The sequence below is a fragment of the Rana temporaria genome, chromosome 3 (genome assembly GCF_905171775.1).
Source record: "Rana temporaria chromosome 3, aRanTem1.1, whole genome shotgun sequence".
Classification (NCBI taxonomy): domain Eukaryota; kingdom Metazoa; phylum Chordata; class Amphibia; order Anura; family Ranidae; genus Rana; species Rana temporaria.
In genome coordinates, this window is record NC_053491.1 from 302,273,267 (window position 1) to 302,292,248 (window position 18,982).

General features: G+C 44.6%; 1 protein-coding gene across 1 annotated transcript in view; it reads right to left on the minus strand.

The window, feature by feature from the left end:
- LOC120930266 (E3 ubiquitin-protein ligase Jade-2-like) overlaps positions 1-18,982 on the minus strand; it is a 1,253,604-nt gene that overhangs the window by 1,232,847 nt on the left and 1,775 nt on the right. The window lies entirely within an intron of this gene.

The window sequence follows — 18,982 nt, forward strand, 5'->3', positions numbered from 1 at the left end:
AAAGCGTTTGTAATGGTATTTCTTTCCATAAATAGCTTTCTACCTCAGTGCAATATTCCTCCTCACTGACCTGGGGGGGGGGAGGGAAACCTCTTGAGGGGGGGAGGGGCGACCAGGAAGTCAGGATACTCTCTACTTTGCAGATAGAGAAAGGAGCTGTGTGTCCTAAAGATAGTGTAGTGGTTATGGTAAATTGCTTTGGCGCGGGCTCAGCAAATCAGCTATTCAGCATTCCCACGCGCATTTTCCTCAGGAAATGCATTTTCTAGTTTTAATTTTAATTTTATTCCGTACGTTTTTTGGCTCTGCGTAACTTCTGCATACTTTCAGCTATTGAGACCATTCAACTTTTAAAATGTTCATCTCGTTCAGCTAACAATGGGACTTCAAGTTTTTTTGTACTATTTATACTTTTTAAAATATTAAGCTTTTAGACACTTTTTTTTAACATTGAAGTCAATGAGAACATCCTTTTTACCCCTTAAAATCTCATGTACGCCAAATGCTTCTTCTCCTTCATACTTTCACTTACAGACACCAAACAAACTTTAAAACGGTCACAAAATATTCAGCTATCCGAAAATGACTTTTTAGATTGATATCTTTTACGGTTTTTGTGAAAACGCAATTTACGTTTAGTGATTTTTTCAGAAAATGTTATCGCTTATAATGCGTTCCTATGGGAGTGCTTTACAGTGGACGATGACATCACTAGAGTGGAGATCATTGAAAAAAGAATTATCTTTAAAAAAAAAAGGGGGAACAAATTGCTCTCACGCCCACAAGATCTACTTGTCATACACAATTTATATATCAAAACGTAGGTATTTTTGTCTGGTTTCAGGCAATGTGATCAGTTTTGTGATAGGCATTTTATTTTTTGTTCCTGGAGCTTCTAAAAGGACAAGAGCCCCAAAATTCCTCCCATTGACCGTCATGTTAAAACGTCTTTAAAGTGTTTCTGCAAAACACACAAAGACACTCTTTTCTAAATCGCTGACATGGCCACATTTTTAAGTTTATCAACATCAATTTTATACCGATTCGTTCACAAGGGCCGTGTCTTTCAAAAGGTGAAGTCGCTGTATCGATCGCATGTACGGTTGTGGATTTATTAAGGTTTGTTTGACGGCTTAATTCATGTATTTGGTCTGTGAATTAAAAGCGTTTGTAAATGGTATTTCTTTCCCTAAATAGCTTTCTTTACCTCAGTGCAATATTCCTCCTCACTGACCTGGGGGGGGGGGGAACCTCTTGAGGGGGGAGGGGCGACCAGGAAGTCAGGACACTCTCTACTTTGCAGATAGAGAAAGGAGCTGTGTGTCCTAAAGATAGTGTAGTGGTTATGGTGAATGACTTTGGTGCGGGCTCAGCAATTCAGCTATTCAGCATTCCCACGCGCATTTTCCTCAGGAAATGCATTTTCTAGTTGGTGACAATAACGGTAAACTTAGAGGGGAGTAGGCATGGCAGGGAATGGAAAATTAGCCCATTGTGGTTTGAATTAATGAGGGATCCTGAGGTGACATTATCAAAATTAAAAGAGTTTACAGAGATTAATGAAGGAACTGTGACAAGGGGAGTGATGTGGGATGCATTGAAAGCATTTCTCAGGGGCCTTTGTATTCAACAAGTGGCGAAAATTAAAAAAACATCAAGGGAATGGGAAAATAGGATTAGGATGGAACTGGAGTATTCAGAGAAAGCATATATTGAGAACCCAACACTGGAGAAACATATATGGTTAAACAAGCAACAGGTGTACAGGGTTGAAATGATAAGAAAATCAGAGAAGAAGAGATTATTTCAAAAGCAAGTTGCTTTTGGGGAGGGTGAGAGTGTTGGGAGAATGCTGGCCCAATTAGTAAGAACCAATTCCTCCCCCTCGGTGGTACCCGCGATTAACACACTTATGGAGAAATTTGTACACAGGTGTCAGGAATTACAGACACATTTAGAGAATATTATGACAAGTTATACAGGTCACAAGGGGCTTGCGGGAGCAGAGGAATTGGAAGTTTTTTTTGAGAACTTAGAATTACCGACTCTCACGGAGACAGAGAAAGTGCAAATGGAGGCCCCAATAACTCTTGAAGAGGTTCAATTAGCAGTTACTGAGATGGCTAATCAGAAGTCCCCTGGGCCGGATGGACTTCCGGTGGAAACTTATAAATACTATGGGAAAGTGCTACTCCCAGAACTCCTTAAAGTATTGAACTGGGCGATGGTAGGGGGGAAGTTGCCCACCATTATGACTGAAGCTACAATAATAGTATTGCACAAAGAGGGGAAGAATCCATTATATACAACATCATATCGACCCATTTCCCTTTTTTGTGCTGATGCTAAAAAATTGGCTAAAATAATAGCGGGTAGGTTAAATAAAATTGTCGCAAGACTTATACATCAGGATCAAACTGGATTTATACCGAGCAGATCAACCAGCATGAATATTAGGAGGGTATTTCTTAACTTGCAAATGCCAATAGAGAACAGGGGCTCAAGAGCAGTAATGTCCTTAGATGTGGTCAAAGCTTTTGACAGCCTGGAATGAGGGTTTATCTGGCATGTTTTGGAAGTTTTTGGGTTCGGTCCAAAATTTATAAGGTGGGTCAAGCTATTGTACAACGGCCCCAGCGCCAGAATTAGAGTCAACAATGAATACTCAGCTAAGGTTCAGTTAGAGAAGGGCACGAGGCAGGGGTGTCCATTGTCACCCCTGCTTTTCGCCTTAGCAATGGAACCGTTGGCCACTGCAAAAAGAACGGACACAAAAATGGAGGGATTTGTGAGACCGACTGGGGAGGAGAGGATTGCTCTCTATGCGGAAGATGTTCTCCTCTTCCTCTGTGATACGGATCACTCCATTAAACAGGCAATGACTATTTTCAGAGAATTTGGAAGACTATCAGGATTGGTCATAAATTGGGAGAAATCAGCATTAATGACGGTAGACCCAATGAAAACTCAGTCATTGGTAGAAATCCCACAGTTGGAGATAGTGGGAGTATGAAATATTTAGGAATCTTTTCTCTCGCTCTCTCTCTCAATAAAATTCAAATTTGGCAGCACCTCGCGCTGTCGGTTGCGGGGAGATGTTACTGGATTAAAATGCTGTGGATGCCACAAATATTATATATAATGCACCTATATGGATACATAAAAAAATGGTTCAGGAAAATAGACACCCTGTTTAGAGAACTAATATGGAAAGGAGGACAAGCTAGAATCAGGTTACAAACCCTACAACTACCAATAAGAGGGGGGGGGGAATGGCAATACCACATCCACGTTGTTATTTCCTGGCAGCACAAATGCAGCACATAGGAGTAAAAGCAGAACCAGGAGGCGACATAAATGGAGGCCTGATGATTTTGGGGGCACCCCCATAAAACAGTGGTAGAGGTGTTGGAAGCCAATTAATTTGTTAATAAAACCGCCACGGTTAAGATAGCCATTAAAGTATGGAAAGCAGTAAGGTCATTGGGAGGACAGGGTGGTATAACAGAATATGCGCCCCTGTGGAATAACAGGAACCTCCAGGAGCTGGAGTCAGTCGGGGAAATTAGGGAATGGGCAGTAAAGGGGATAGTCAGATTGGCTCAGTTATACAAAGGAAAAACCTTAAAAACGTTTGCCGCCTCAAGACAGGAATATGACGTACCTAATCATACATTTTATAGATATCTCCAAATTAGACATGCTTTAAATGTCCAGTTTAATAGAGTAGGACCAACGTGGGATAAGAACCCCATAGCACGAAAACTGGGTGGTGGTAGTAGTAAGATGAGGGGATATATCTCGGAAATCTATCCATGTTTATGCGAAGGAAGCATTGAGGGCCCAGCTTAAAAGTAGAGAGAAATGGGAGGAAGATCTGGGGACCATAACAGATAGACAATGGAGGAAGATATTGGAGAGAGGACACATGGTGACAGTCTCGCCCGCACAGAAGTTTTCATTCCTGAAGATGATACACAGGACGTATTACACACAAAAAATATTATTTAACTTCGAGTGGAGAGTAGACACGAGTTGCCCTAGATGTCAAGACACGGGGGACCTGATACACATGTTATCGAGGTACCCAAAATTGTTTAGGTATTGGCAAGGGATCCTCAAAGTCATAAATAAGACATATAAAACAAAGTTGGAGATGGATCCCCAGAACGTGTATTTTGGGACTGGGAGAAGAAATTAGCAGAGTATCTAGTACAATAAAAGCAGTGCTAAGGTGCCTCTTTCAGGCAAGAAAACAAATTTCCCAAAGGTGGCAAGCAGAGAACCCCCCATCAGTAAGAGAGTGGATCAATGTAGTAACTGAAACAATATGGAAGGAGAAGGTAGTATATATTAAGAGAAGGAACATCATGGAATTCGGCGACATGTGGAATCCTTGGTTAGAAAAAAATGGGATATCCCATATGAAACGAAAAACCATGGACCCAGATAGCAAAGAAGAGGGGGGGGGGGGGCGAAATTAAATAAATGTATGATATTGAAAAGATTATGCTATAGGAATAATACGATAAGTTAAAATTAAGATTTTATATGGATGTAATCTGTTTTTTATATGATGAAGAAAACTAATAAAGAAGATATAAATTTAAAAAAAGAATTGGAATATTCATTATTGTTTTTCTATACCACGGATCCTTGCACATTTGCACTTGCACATTTTGATTTTAGAACCATTTTCAACAGCTCAGCACTACTTTTTATACACATCTTTTAACATAAGGTATGGTTTTACCTTTTCAAGCGTTGATCTACTATTAATATATCTTATAGTAGCGCAGAAATATCTTCTATACAGTGAGGAAAATAAGTATTTGAACACCCTGCTATTTTGCAAGTTCTCCCACTTGGAAATCATGGAGGGGTCTGAAATTGTTATCGTAGGTGCATGTCCACTGTGAGAGACATAATCAAAAAAAAAAAAATCCAGAAATCACAATGTATGATTTTTTTAACTATTTATTTGTATGATACAGCTGCAAATAAGTATTTGAACACCTGAGAAAATCAATGTTAATATTTGGTACAGTAGCCTTTGTTTGAAATTACAGAGGTCAAACGTTTCTTGTAGTTTTTCACCAGGTTTGCACACACTGGAGGAGGGATTTTGGCCCACTCCTCCACACAGATCTTCTCTAGATCAGTCAGGTTTCTGGGCTGTCGCTGAGAAACACTGAGTTTTTGCGCTCCCTCCAAAGATTCTCTATTGGGTTTAGGTCTGGAGACTGGCTAGGCCACGCCAGAACCTTGATATGCTTCTTACAGAGCCACTCCTTGGTTATCCTGGCTGTGTGCTTCGGGTCATTGTCATGTTGGAAGACCCAGCCTCGACCCATCTTCAAAGCTCTAACTGAGGGAAGGAGGTTGTTGCCCAAAATCTCGCAATACATGGCCCCGGTCATCCTCTCCTTAATACAGTGCAGTCGCCCTGTCCCATGTGCAGAAAAACCCCCCCAAAGCATGATGCTACCACCCCCATGCTTCACAGTAGGAGTGGTGTTCTTGGGATGGTACTCATCATTCTTCTTCCTCCAAACACGGTTAGTGGAATTATGACCAAAAAGTTCTATTTTGGTCTCATCTGACCACGTGACTTTCTCCCATGACTCCTCTGGATCATCCAAATGGTCATTGGCAAACTTAAGACGGGCCTTGACATGTGCTGGTTTAAGCAGGGGAACCTTCCGTGCCATGCATGATTTCAAACCATGACGTCTTAGTGTATTACCAACAGTAACCTTGGAAACGGTGGTCCCAGCTCTTTTCAGGTCATTGACCAGCTCCTCCCGTGTAGTCCTGGGCTGATTTCTCACCTTTCTTAGGATCATTGAGACCCCACGAGGTGAGATTTTGCATGGAGCCCCAGTCCGAGGGAGATTGACAGTCATGTTTAGCTTCTTCCATTTTCTAATGATTGCTCCAACAGTGGACCTTTTTTCACCAAGCTGCTTGGCAATTTCCCCGTAGCCCTTTCCAGCCTTGTGGAGGTGTACAATTTTGTCTCTAGTGTCTTTGGACAGCTCTTTGGTCTTGGCCATGTTAGTAGTTGGATTCTTACTGATTGTATGGGGTGGACGGGTGTCTTTATGCAGCTAATGACCTCAAACAGGTGCATCTAATTTAGGATAATAAATGGAGTGGAGGTGGACATTTTAAAGGCAGACTAACAGGTCTTTGAGGGTCAGAATTCTAGCTGATAGACAGGTGTTCAAATACTTATTTGCAGCTGTATCATACAAATAAATAGTTACAAAATCATAAATTGTGATTTCTGGAATTTTTTTTTTTGATTATGTCTCTCACAGTGGACATGCACCTACGATGACAATTTCAGACCCCTCCATGATTTCCAAGTGGGAGAACTTGCAAAATAGCAGGGTGTTCAAATACTTATTTTCCTCAATGTACATGTATCTGCAGTTAAAGCCTTTGGAAAATCCCCTCTATAAAACACAAAGGATAAAACACATATTGGGGTTTATTAACAACTTCAATACAGGGCACTTTCATCTCCTTCCTGCTCAGGCCAATTTTCAGCTTTAATTAATGAATTTTTTTTGTAAAGTGTGAAACCCTCAGTAATTTTTACATGGCTCAAGTATGGCTTACAAAAGGTATAATTTATAACATGCCATCTTATCCTTCAGTAATTGCAGAACAAAGTTAAATACTGTAAAATGTTTACCATAGAGAAAACATTTTCCACACGCTAGGGGGAAATCGGGGTGATAGAAAAACAGGCAAGTGAGAGACAAAAAAAAATTGAAAGTAGCGTTCTCCGGAACAAGGCAACCATACATGAATACCCCAAAAAAAAAATCCATGTCTAATGTCCAATAATGTAATATTTGACCCAGAGAAACGGCAAGCCGTGACTTTCAAGAGGAGGAATCAAGAAGTTCCATCCACGGGGTCCATTTCAGCTTTAAAGCGGGGGTTCACCCTATCGACGGGAAAAAAAAATTTTTTTTTTTCTTTTACCCTAAAATCAGGCATTGTAGCGCGAGCTACAGTATGCCTGTCCCGAATTTTTTACCCCCGTACTCACCTTGTAGTCGTCCATCGAAGATACCGGCGAATGGGCGTGCCTATGGAGACGGAGGATGATTGACGGCCGGCTCTGGCGCGTCACGCTTCTCCGGAAATAGCCGAAATAGGCTTGGTCTTCACGACGCGTGCGCATAGCCTGTGCGCAGGCGCCGTGAAGAGCCGAGACCTACTCCGGCTGTCTTCGGGGAGAGTGACGTGCCAGGGCCGGCCGTCAATCATCCTCCCTCTCCATAGGCACGCCCATTCCCCGCGGGAGCCGAAATCTACGATGGACGACTACAAGGTGAGTACGGGGTTAAAAAAATCGGGACAGGCATACTGTAGCTCGCGCTACAATGCCTGTCTCGATGGTAAAATGTGTCGGGGGGGGTGAACTACCGCTTTAAGTGCTGTCGCACGTTGAATGACAATTGCGTGGTCACAAAATGTTTATCATTTGAGACAGATAGAGCTTTACTTTGGTAGTATGTATTCATCACTGAGGTTTTATTTTTTGCTAAACAATAAAAGATTGAACATTTTGAAAAAAATAAATAACAACAAAAAAAGTTTCTGTCGTAAAATTATGCAAATAGGATTTTTTGTACTCTCCGTAAAATCCTTTTCTCTGTCGTCCAGGGACAGACACAGCCTTCACAAGTCTTGACATATGGGTTATGTTCCTGTTCATAGGAGAGGACTAGGCAGAACATGTTAGATTAAAGCGGAGGTTCACCCTAAAAACATGTATTTAACATTCCATTCAGCATAATTCCAACATTTACACTATGCAGTTTTCCGAAAGTAGCCGAACTGCTAGTCGGCGCTATACGGCGCCTGCCGTATAGAGCTGACTGCGCAGGCATCGTATAGAGCCGGCTACTTTTGGAAAACTGGTGACCCGCCTTATGCGCCGGGGGGGAAGTTTTTCACAAGGCATCAATCATCTAGCCTCTGCATAGGAACGCCTACAGTGAGTGAGAATCCAGAAGCCAGGTGGAAAACAATAAGACGGTATGTACAGCAAAAAAAAAAAAACGGCATAGTGTAAATGTTGGAATTATGCTGAATGGAATGTTAAATACATGTTTTTAGGGTGAACCTCCGCTTTAAATACATGTTACTTTAACAGAGGCGGTCCCTCTGAACATAACCCTCCGCCCTGCAGCATGCAGCCTTAGTTTGTAACAAGCAGTACAAACCTAAAAACGACAGAGAAAAGGATTTTACGGTGAGTACAAAAAAAAATAAAAAAATAATATTTTCTCTTTTCATCCATGGACGGACACAGCCTTCACAAGTCTTGACAAATGGGACGTCCCCAAGCAGTGTCAAAAAACGAGGGGGTGGGAACAGTATATATAAAAAAAAATAAAAATAAACAACTTCACCCCAAAACAAGCAGTGCTCCTCAACGGAGGAGGTGCAACTTTAAACAGCCGCCTGCAAAACTTTGCAGCCGAAGGAAGCATCTGAAGATGCACTCACATCAACCTTGTAAAATTTGGAGAAGGTGTGCACCGACAACAAAGTCGCCGCTTTGCACACCTGTGAGACAGACGCTTGATGTCGGAAACCCCAGGAAGCACCAATTGCCCTGGTTAAATGTGCCGTTACCAGAAAGGGGGTCGCCCGCCCCTTTAGAGCATAGGCCTGTATTACAGTCTGCCTAATTCACAGAAAAATGGTGGCCAACGAGACCGCCAGGCCCTTTTGTGGACCAGACACCGACGCAAAAAGTGAGTCAGACCTCCGAAATAGAGCCGTAGGAGACAGGTACACCCGCAAGGCACATACCACGTCCAAAGTATGTAACGCAACCTGTTTAGGATGCGCCGACCGATGACACAAGGACGGAAGTACAATGTCCTCATTAAGGTGGAAGGCCGAAACCACCTTCGGAAGGAAGGCTGAGGGCGCAGCACCGCTTTATCCCGATGAAAAACCAAGTATAGTGACTTGCAAGACAAGGCCGCCAATTCAGAAACACGTCTGATAGATGTAATGGCCACTAAAAAGGCCACCTTCTGAGATAGTGTCAAGAGAGGAATCTTTCTGATATTTTCAATGGGAGGTTCCTGAAGAACCGAGAGCACCAGATTCAAATCCCATGGAGGAAGAGGTGGTCTAAGAGGGGGAAGCACATGACGCAACCCCTGCACAAAAGGTACCCACCAGAGAATGGGCCGCCAAAGGCATTGAAAGAACACAGCCAAGGCTGAAATCTGCCCCTAATGGTGCTTAAAGCAAGTTTCTGATAAACTCCACGCTGTAGAAACAGCAGGCAGGGCCGGCCTTTGCGTTGTGCGAGTTGTGCGATCGCACAAGGTGCCTTGGACAATACGGGCGCCGTCACATCTTGCAGTCACTTTACTAAAAATGTGTTGAATGTGGCAGGGGCGGCCGCCGCCCGTGTCACTGCTCAGCAAGAGCACGGCACCCCGGCGCTGCGGAGGGGGGGGGGAGCGTCGCGCCCGCTGACACTCATGCACGGGGCCTTGACCCTCCCTCCTCCTCTCCTCTCCTTGTCTCAGGTGGTACTGGCCTGGGTAGCGCGGCGCCGTAGTGTAAAGCGTGCATGCGTGATGCATGCCGCTGAGCTTCAAATCCTAATGGCGCCAAGAGACAGCAGAGCACTGACCGACTGAAGCTGGGACCTGCCTGACAGACTGCCGTAACTCTGAAGAAAAGCAACGGTAAGGCAGCCCGTCCCCTCCCCCTTATCTAGCAGGCTCACACCTGTCATTCCCTCTCCCCCCCCACCTGTACACCAGATTTGAGCCTGTAAAACATTTTTTTTATGTTATAGCAAAACATAAAATTATAATTTTTTTTCAAAATTGGTCTTTTGTTAGAGAAAAAAAACGAAAAAAATAAAAACGCAGAGGTGATCAAATATCACTGTGCAGTTGTCAGCTTAAGTTAAAGTGGAGGTTCACCTAAAAAACATTTTTTATCATTGCATTAGGCTATTTAGTAGAATGAGAATCTGCGTTTGTTTTTTAAAAATGCTAGCGGGACATACCTTTTTCTATATAGATGATCAACGCGGCTTCCGGGTATGGTCGTCGGGGCTGGGCGTTCCTAATTGATTGACAGGCATCCCGACAACGCATACAGCGCGTCACGAGTAGCCGAAAGAAGCCAACGTCGGTGCGGCTCTATACGGCGCCTGCGCACCGACGTTCGGCTTCTTTCGGCAACTCGTGACGCGCTGTATGCGTTGTCGGGATGCCTGTCAATCAATTAGGAACGCCCAGCCCCGACGACCATACCCGGAAGCCGCGTTGATCATCTATATAGAAAAAGGTATGTCCCGCTAGCATTTTTAAAAAACAAACGCAGATTCTCATTCTACTAAATAGCCTAATGCAATGATAATTTTTTTTTTTTTTTTTAGGTGAACCTCCACTTTAAGCAGCGCACATAGCAAAACATGGCCTATCATGAAAGGGGGGGGGTAAATCTTCCAGAGGTCCGATTTTTTGCCCAGAGTTTATTTATACTTCAGGCAGTCTGTAATTGGCCTGTACTCCTACAGAGGATCACTTCATGTTTGTGACACCCCATGTTTATTGCCTGAAGTATAAATAAACTCTGGGCAAAAAAATGTCACGGTTTAACCACGTGAGCTCTGGAAGATTTACCCCCCCCCCCCCCTCCATGACAGGCCATCTTTTGCGATGTGCACTGCATAATTTAAGCTGACAACTGCGCGGTCATGCAACGCTGTACACAAATAAATGTTGTATTTTTTTCTCTGTGGTATTTGATCACCTCTGCGTTATTTTATTTTTTCTGTTTTAACAAAAGACCAAATTTGAAAAAAAAAATGTTTTACTTTCTGCTATATAACATATCCAATTGTATTAACATTTTTTCATAAATTTAGGCCATGGGTCTCCAAGCTTTCTAAACAAAGGGCTGGTTTACTGTGCTTCAGGCTTCAGGAGGGCCAGACTGGCCATTTGGAGTACAACATGTCCTGATGTCAGTGGGGAAAAAACCATGCTCCATCTTTTGTGTCAATGGGAGAAATTGTGCCCCATAATTGGTGTCAATGGGAGTAATGGTTGCCCCATAATCGGTGTTGTCAGGAGAAATTGTGTCCCGTCATTGGAGTCATTGGGAAAAATTGTGCCCCATTATCGGTGTCATTGGATGAATTGTGCCCCATCATTGGTGGCAGTAGGAGGAATTGTACCCAAGGGCCGGAATAAAAGCAAGCAAAGGGCCACATCTGGCCCCCTGGCCGCAGTTTGGAGACCTCTGATTTAGGTCAATGTTGTTGGATAAAAATATCCTAATAAGTGTCTACAAACTATGGGATATATTTATGGATTTTTTTTTTCTAGTAATGGCGGAGATCAGGGACTTATAGCGGGGCTGCGATATTGTGACTGACAATCTGATACTTTGTGGGAACCAGTGACACTAATACAGTGATCACTGTACTAATGACACTGGCTGGCAAGGGGTTAATCATCTAGGGCAGGGGTCTCCAAACTTATTAAATGAAGGGCCAGTTTACAGTCCTTCAGACTTTAGGGAGCCGGACTGTGGCCACTGGAAATAGCAAAAATGTTCCGGTATCTGCAGGAGTAAACAATGCCACGTTTTTTGGTGTCAGTAAGAGGAGGAATTGTGCCCCATTAGAAGTGTTATTAGAAGGAAATTGTGCCCCATTGTTGGTGTCATTAGGAGGAATTGTGCCCCATTGTTGCTGTCATTAGGAGGAATTGTGCCCCATTGTTGCTGTCATTAGGAGGAATTGTGCCCCATTGTTGCTGTCATTAGGAGGAATTGTGCCCCATTGTTGCTGTCATTAGGAGGAATTGTGCCCCATTGTTGCTGTCATTAGGAGGAATTGTGCCCCATTGTTGCTGTCATTAGGAGGAATTGTGCCCCATTGTTGCTGTCATTAGGAGGAATTGTGCCCCATTGTTGCTGTCATTAGGAGGAATTGAGCCCCATTGTTGCTGTCATTAGGAGGAATTGAGCCCCATTGTTGCTGTCATTAGGAGGAATTGAGCCCCATTGTTGCTGTCATTAGGAGGAATTGAGCCCCATTGTTGCTGTCATTAGGAGGAATTGAGCCCCATTGTTGCTGTCATTAGGAGGAATTGTGCCCCATTGTTGCTGTCATTAGGAGGAATTGTGCCCCATTGTTGCTGTCATTAGGAGGAATTGTGCCCCATTGGCGTCATTAGGAGGAATTGTGCCCCATTGTTGGTGTCATTAGGAGGAATTGTGCCCCATTTTTTATGTCAGAAGATGAAATATTCCCCAAGGGCCAGATAAAAGCAAGTAAAGGGCCACATCTGGCCCCTGGGCCGCAGTTTGGAGACCCCCTGATCTAGGGCAATTAAAGGCTTAACTGTTATTCAAGCAAAGCCTCATCTGCAATCCCAATGTGCTGGTAAAGCACCGCTAAGACCCTAACGTTTTAGGACGTTTTTGCAGTGCCTCAGTGTGAAAGGGTAAGGCGTTTTTACAGCGCTTTTTATTCATTTCAATGGAGAGGGGCATTTTTGGAGCGGTTTTTTTCAGTGCCCAAAAGCTACTCCAAAGATGCTGCTTGCAGGACTCAGTGTGAAAGGTCCATTGAATGAATGAAAAACTTATAAAGCGCGGCACATGCGAACTGAATCGCTTCTGGGCGCACTTAAATTGTCTGTTTGTTTATTAAAACAAATTATTTGTTACAAATATTTTTTTCCTCTTTGTGTATGTTTAGGTGACCAGGGGGCGAGGGGGTGAAGATGGGGGGGCGCCAGAAGATTAGCTCACACAGGGCGCCTGAACACCTAAGGCCGGCCCTGACAGCAGGACCCTGGAAACCGAATACGTCTGCAGACGCCACCCCATCTCTTCGCACATAGAGATGTAGGCCTTCCAAGTGCGATGGTAGATCTTGCTGGAAGAAGACTTCCGTGCCCTCAGCATGGTTGAGATGACCGAGTCCGAAAGACCTCGGTCCCTTAGCACCTGGCTTTCAATAGCCATGCCGTTAAAGCCAGTGACTGTAAAGCAGGAGGAAGTATGGGACCTTGAGACAGAAGGTCTTCCCGCATTGGCAGCCACCAGGCACACAAGATCGTCATACCAAGGACGCCAGGGCCAATCTGGAGAGATTAGAATCATCAGGATCCCCTCTGTGTCCACTCTGCGAAGCAGACAAGGTAGCAACTTCAGCGAGGGGAAAGGTATAAATTAGCTGATACTGACCCCACGGGGCCACCAATGTATCTGCCCAGGGATCTCTGGACCTGGCCATGAACCTCGACACCTTGCGATTGAGGCGAGAAGCCAGGAGATCCACGTCCGGTGTTCCCCACCGCCACGTAGGAGGCTACCATGAGGCCCAGGACTCGCATGCAAAAAAACAGAGAGAAGACCATTTGCGGGATGCCAACAGCTTCACCGCAGACTGAAGAAGTGTGCAATTTCTCCAAGGGAAGGAAGACTTTTGCCGACCGACTTCTGGATGTTTAACACCCAACCAAATTCTTGGAGGGTCTGACTGGCTATAGACACATCTACCTCTAATTCTGAGCCAGAAGCTGCTCTCAGAAGAAGATCGTCTAAGTAGCCCACGAAGGCAATGCCTCGCTGTCTCAACAAAGCAAGAATCAGGGCGAGCACCTTGGTGAAAACTCTTGGTGCTGACGCTAGGCCAAAGGGAAGAGCCGCAAACTGATAGTGGTCTTCGCTGATCGCAAAACACAGAAACCTTTGGTGTCCTGCGCAAATTGGGACATGCAAGTATGCGTCCTTGATGTCCAAGGACGCAAGAAAGTCCCCCGGATGCAACTACCGAACAAATTGATTCCATACGGAACTTCCATATTTCTACAAAGGCATTTAGGGCTTTGAGGTCCAAGATTGGACGGACTCCATCCTGCTTCGGGACCACAAACAGATTTGAATAAAATCCCTGAAACTTTTCGTCCCGCAGTATAGGTAAAATTACTCCGCAACTCAGCAAGTCTTGCACTGCCCCCAATAGGGCAGATAAACGAGCTGGAAGCAGAGGGAGATTTGAGGGAAAGAATCTGTTCGGCGGACAGGAAAGAAACTCGATCTTGTTCCCCGAAGTGACCACCTTGCAGACCCACTGGTCGGAGAGCAGGGAGGTCCGCCAAGCTGTGAACCAGCTAAGCCGTCCCCCCCCCCACCCATGAGTAGGGCGGGGGCAAAACTTCATGCATTGGCAGGTTTGGTTGCCGGCTTATTCAGCTTACGCACCCAGGGACGCTTCTGTCCCCAAGTTGATCCTTCGTCAGCTTGGAAGGGTCTACCCACGGGCCCTGACTGATGAAAATACTGCTTCTATGTGGGAAGGGAAGCACCCGGCTTACGGCGCGGCTCCTTCCCCTAGGTGGACTGAGGTAGAAGAGTGCTCTTACCCCCAGTGACATCCTTAATAATGTCTTTCAGCGAGGTACCAAAAAGCCTCCCACCTTTGAAGGGCAAGTCTGCCAGGGCTTTTTTGGAAGTGGACCAGCATTTTAGCCAAATTAGGCGGCATAATACATCGGGACGCACGGGGGGAGAGAAGGAAACAACGGGACGCACGGGGGAGAGAAGGAAACAACGGGACGCACGGGGGAGAGAAGGAAACATCGGGGGGGCACGGGGGAGAGAAGGAAACCGCGGGGGGGCACGGGGGAGAGAAGGAAACCGCGGGGGGCACGGGGGAGAGAAGGAAACATCGGGACGCACGGAGGGAGAGGAGGAAACATCGGGGGTCACGGAGGAGAGAAGGAAACAGCAGGGGGGGCACGGGGGAGAGGAGGAAACAGCGGCGGGGGACAGGAGGGAGAAGGAAACAGCGGCGGGGGGCACAGAGGTTGAGAGACTGCATAAAAAGGGAGGGGGGGCTGGAGGAGGACACAGGACAAGTATCGGGTAAAGCATCGGGAGCATTTGCCCGAGTACAAGTACTCGGGCAAATGCTTGGTATCGGTCCCGATACCGATACTAGTATCGGTATCGGGACAACCCTAGTAGTAAGCCATAGTAATCAAGCAGAAGCAGATTTTATTCTTCTGTATGAAGGTTAGTTCACATAATCATTAGTCATAGTGTTGTCTAGCTGTATAAGGATCAATTCACATGAGTCGTACACTGTGAAAAACAAGCATCTCTATTGTGCCCCTGAAGTGACAGATGTTTGCCCACAGACATACCCATCAGGGCGAAGATTTACTTTAACCCTTTCCCACTGAGTGTACACATATATGCGTCCTCGGCTTTCGGGGGTTATACCGGGATGATGCCCGCAGCTGCAGGCATCATCCCGGTACCGTTGTTTAGAACCGGCGATTGGCTATCCAGGCATAACAACCGAAGCGGCTAAAAGCCGCTTGGTTGTTATGCCGGAGGAGCGGGAGAGGACATACCCCCTCCCGCCGCTCTGACCGGGCCTCCCATCCCACCGGGAGACCCGATCCTCGATCCGGCACCTCCAGTGTCCAGGCGCAGACTTAAACAAAGCCATAAACGGATGGCGCCGGATTTAAAAAAAAATACAGTCTTCATAATCGCCGTTTTCGAAGCTCTGAATACTTTGACGTGCAAAGGAGGGATCGTGGGGGCTTTTAGACCCCCGATCCCTCCATAAAGAGTACCTGTCACCACCTATCACTGTCACAAGGGATGTTTACATTCCTTGTGACAGCAATAAAAGTGATCAAAATGTAAAAAAAAAAAAAAAAAACACAATTTTAATATTATAAAACTAAATAAAATAAATAAGAAAAAAAAAATGTAAAGCGCCCCCTCCCCGCGAGCTTGCGCAACAAAGAAAACGTATACGAAAGTCGCGCCCGCATATGAAAACGGTGTTCAAATCACACATGAGGTATCACCGCGATCGTCAGAGCGAGAGCAATAATTCTAGCACTAGACCTCCTCTGTAACTCTAACCTGGTAACCGTAAAAAAAGTTCAAAGCGTCGCCTATGGAGATTTTTAGGTACCGTAGTTTGTCGCCATTCCACGAGTGCGTGCAATTATAAAGCGTGACATGTTTGGTATCTATTTACTCGGCATAACATTATCTTTCACAATATAAAAAAAAATTGGGATAACTTTACTGTTGTCTTATTTTTTTAATTAAAAAAAGTGTATTTTTTTTCCCAAAAAAGTGCGCTTGTAAGACCGCTGCGCAAATACGGTGTGACAGAAAGTATTGCAATGATCGCCATTTTATTCTCTAGGGTGTTAGAATAAAAAATATATATAATGTTTGGGGGTTTAAATTAGAGGGAAAGAGATGGCAGTGAAAATAGTGAAAAATTACACACATTAGAATTGCTGCAATGCCAATGTAATGCCAACGGCCACCACCAGATGGCGCCAGCTCACAGAAGCTTCCGAAGAGCTTGGGACTTCACAAGGCCGCAAAGCCGCGGCCTCAATTACCGGCTGTCGCTAACCCGCCGTGCGGTGGGGGCGCACGGAGACACAGGATCCTGTGCCTCAGTGCGCCCCCACCTCCCCCGCCACGCGATCGCGGCAGGCCCGTAGCGGCCAGTAATTGAGGCCGCGGCTTCGCAGGACGCAGAGCCGTGGCCTCAATTACCGGCGGGCGCGGGCGCCAGGTCACAATTTCTTGTCGCCAATGCGACCTGGCGCCCGGATATTGTCGTCCCCTGTACTGTCCGACATAAAATATTGCAACAATTGCCATTTTATTCTCTAGATTCTCTGCTAAAAAAATATACAAAATGTTTGGGGGTTCTAAGTAATTTTCTAGCAAAAAATATTTATTTTAACTTGTAAACACCAAATGTCAGAAATAGGCTTAGTCATGAAAGGGTTAAGTTTAATTGTGAGAATAATTATCTTTTTAGTATGCTGATATAGGTTTGGTTGGATATAGGTTTGTGCTGAGCTTGAAGCCATCGATTACAAGAAAAGCAATATTAAAACCAATTATAAAAATAACTAACCACAAAACAATAAAATGATCACAAACACAACCCATTTTCCCAAGAACCTGAATTCCTGAACATTAAAACGTAATTTCTAAACAAAGTTCAGAGTTTAACCACTTACCGACGGCCGCAGGGTGGTTCTAGTTCTCTGGGGCGCCGTCATTTGACGTCCGCCCCTTTCCGCGTTCCCGAGCGCGCAGCGGGGAACTGCTGTGCTGGCCGTGTCCCTTGGACACAGCCAATCACAGATCGCCGTGAACGGCCAATCAGAGTGGCCGTTTGCTAGGCGATCTGTGCGGCCAATGAGAGATGATCTCATATGTTTACATATGAGATCATTTCTCATTCCCGACTCTCGCAGACAGCGGTGCTGTCAGGGAGACAGGAGACTGATCTGTGTCTCTTGTACATAGAGACACAGATCAGTCACCTCCCCCAGTCACCCCCCTTCCCCCACAGTTAGAACACTATATAGGGAATACATTCCTCACCCCCTTCCCTGCCAGTCACATTTATACAGTAATTAGTGCATATTTATAGCACCGAGTGCAGTATAAATGTGAATTGTGCCAAAAATGTGTCAAAAGTGTCCGATGTGTCCGCCATAATGTCGCAGTAAAAAAAAAAAAAAAAAAAAAAAAAAAAAAAAATTGCAGATCGCCGCCATTACTAGTAAAAAATTTTAAGAAAATAATAATAATTCTGTCTCTTATTTTGTAGGCGCTATAACTTTTGCGCAAACCAGTCGCTTATTGCGATTTTTTTTTTTTTTACTAAAAATATGTAGAATACGTATCGGCCTAAACTGAGGATAAAAAAAATTGAGCTATTTATTATAGCAACAAGTAAAACATTTTTTTTTTTTCAAAATTGTCGCTCTATTTTTGTTTATAGCGCAAAAAAAATAAAAAAAAAAACACGCAGAGGTGATCAAATACCACCAAAAGAAAGCTCTATTTGTGGGGAAAAAAGGACGCCAATTTTGTTTGGGAGCCACGTCGCACGGCCGCGCAATTGTCAGTTAAAGCGACGCAGTGCCGAATCGCAAAAAAATGCTCTGGGCAGGAAGGGGGTTTAAGTGCCCAGTAAGGAAGTGGTTAAGCAGTTGAAAGCACTGCCAGTTTATAAACAGTTGTGAAATGACTCCAATACAAGTGTAATGTGTGTCTGTTGAAAGCCAAATCCAATTTGTCACAATAATATATGTCATTTAACATGCCTTAATTCAATTTGTCTTCCTTATAGAGTGCTTGACAACTGTGTACAAGAGTCTGGAGTAATAAAGCTTCCCCTTCACACACCTTCCCCCTTCTAGCCAATGGCTGACTTGTGTGCCCTCCACCAATGACCGCCCAGATCATCCACTGCCTACAGTTGGCTTCGTATTGCACTGTGAGTGCCAAGAAAGTGCAATCATCTGCTATCCAAAAGGGGAGAATGCCATGCAAGCGGGCAAATTGAGGATTGTTATCAAACAATGAGCAGCCTTAACAGGGCCCTGGGACCATGTGTATGGATGTAGGTGCTGGATAAATCAGATAACAGAAGACCCATGGGACGTTAGCTTGCAGCTATGGACCTGACAGCTGTTTCAAATCCTCCTTATAGAGCATCAATACTGCAGACTTATAAATAATTCAAAGCCAACAATAGCTACTCTTCCAAGCAGGTTTTGGTAGTGCAAACTCACAGGTCACTTCATCCCAAAACACGTGTAATTATGGGGGTAGAAGAAATCATACTACTGATGTCAATCCAAGACTATTTATGGCAGATCAGGGCTACTGACACTAATTCACAACTACTAATCGCAAATCAGGACTACTGATGAAAGTTAAAAAAAAAAACGACGGATTCCAGATCAAAAACCCGCACATTGTATTTTTATTGATTTAGGAAATTTCAAAGAGAAGAAAAAAAATGGACGAAATTTACTACGATTGGAGCAGCCAGATTTTGGAAAACCTGTTCGTGGCAACCAGCTTCTAGCTT